At 46.7% G+C, this 1,813-nt stretch overlaps 1 non-coding gene across 1 annotated transcript; it reads left to right on the top strand.

The window, feature by feature from the left end:
* Positions 1-1,048: 1,048 nt before the first annotated feature.
* LOC127772418 (small nucleolar RNA R71) lies at positions 1,049-1,155 on the top strand. The gene has a single exon (XR_008017406.1). It is a non-coding gene; the product is annotated as a small nucleolar RNA R71 (small nucleolar RNA).
* The last annotated feature ends 658 nt before the right edge of the window (positions 1,156-1,813 follow it).

The raw sequence follows: 1,813 nt of genomic DNA, 5'->3' as shown, positions 1-1,813 counted from the left end.
AATGGCATGTGGGCCCCACTGGACGTTACCCTACAAAAATTTGTAGCCAGCCGGTTTCAGGTTGGTGGGGTTCGGCCGAACCCCTAGTGGACCAAACCAGCCTCATATTTAGCCATTGGGTTCCAACGACTAGTGTGAAGGTGGTTGTGCAAAATATTTCCAAAAATTGCATTTTATTTTGCTCACAAAAATTCATTTGAAGAAATTGCCTCAAATTCAAATCTCAATGTGCATTTGAAAATTCAAACATGCTTTGATGCAATGGAAAATAAATATGAGATAACTACCAATTTACCTGTTGGCAAGGGCGACGTCGTTTCAGGTCCGACGAGCACGACTGTACCTCCAACGCATTTTGCTCGATGAGGCACCCAGTTCCGAAGGTACAGGAACGGGTGTCTTCTCCTTAACCCGCCATACCGGCAGCGGCTTCTTTGAAACTGGGAGCGCATGTTGACCTGACCTGTATTCCCGGCTTCTTGGATGCCAACTTAAGGTACTTACGGTTCCTCGTTTCTTCCTGCTCCAGGAAGTTCATCATGAAAGTGTTGAGGCTATCCGTCCTTCGGGGTTTTACTTTGACCTCCTTTGGTTTGGTCCGTTGTTGATCTACCCCATGGAGCAATGCTCCATCCTTGGTCTCCTTGTGGACGATACCCGTTGTTGGTGTTCACAAGCATGATGTTCTCACGGGTTTTCGGACAATCCATCCAGAGTGACCAGTATTGCAATAGACCTCACATGTCGTGTGAGAGTCCAGGGCCTTAACGGTACCCTGCTTGGCATCCTTCTCATTGTTGTCCAGTCTCTTTCATAAGGAGATCCAACTGAGTAGCTAGCATTTTCGTCCCCTCGATGGTGTACATGCCGCGTTGACGGGTTTGGAGTCGTTCCTCGCTCCATCCCATATTTGAGAGCCTCTTCTCAATCAGATCAGTTGTCATCTGACTGTCTTTGAGAAGGGTGCTCCTCCAGTAGCAGCGTTCAGTTGATCCCGGGACGAGAGGGTTAATCCGTTGAAAAATTCTGCAGGATGAGCCACTCGTCCATCCCATGATGAGGACGGGTGGTGACGTACTCCTGCAGCCTTTCCCAATCTTTAGGAATGGTTTCATCCCTCGTCTACTGAAAGCTGGATATTCTTCCACGAAGAGCGTTGGTCTTGCCTATCGGGAAGAATTTTGAGTGGAAAGCCGTTGAGCAATATTTCCGGGTATTCACTGTTGCACGGTTGATGTAGAACAACTGTTCCGCTCTCCCGAGGAGGGAGAACGACAACAGTTGGGGTCTGACTCTTCTGATGGTATACGTGCTACAGCTTTCCAGGAACCGCTGCAAATGAGCACTTGCATCCTCCTTAGGCTTGCCGTAGAATGGGCAAGCCTGCGCAATCGTTAATTTAGCTAGTCTTCAGATCAAAGTGCCTTCTCAGCCATATCGTGCAATTCTAGTGGCGCGGAATTGGCTAGTCTGGTTGTCGATAGGGTAACCTTGAGGATGAACAACACGGGGTGGGCTTCACTTCACTACTGACTCCAGATTTGAAATTGGTCGGCAGATCAGAACCAGTCCTGTACTACCCTGTTTTCACATAAAAGAGAAAGCAAACAAGGTTTGCCTACAAAGGACAATGACTTATATAGAGGTAAATATAAAATTATTAGCAAGTAGTAAACTCTTAATCATTTATCTTCCCCAACAACGGCGCCAGAAATGCTTGTTGGTATTTCTTAGCGACACTACTGGAAATATAATTCCCAAGAATAGCACTAGAAATACTCATAGTATATTATGGTTACAGATGTGATCCGCA

This window comes from Oryza glaberrima, chromosome 4 (assembly GCF_000147395.1).
Source record: "Oryza glaberrima chromosome 4, OglaRS2, whole genome shotgun sequence".
Lineage (NCBI taxonomy): Eukaryota > Viridiplantae > Streptophyta > Magnoliopsida > Poales > Poaceae > Oryza > Oryza glaberrima.
Note: the sequence above shows the minus strand (reverse complement) of the source record. Positions and strands in the feature narration are given on the sequence as shown.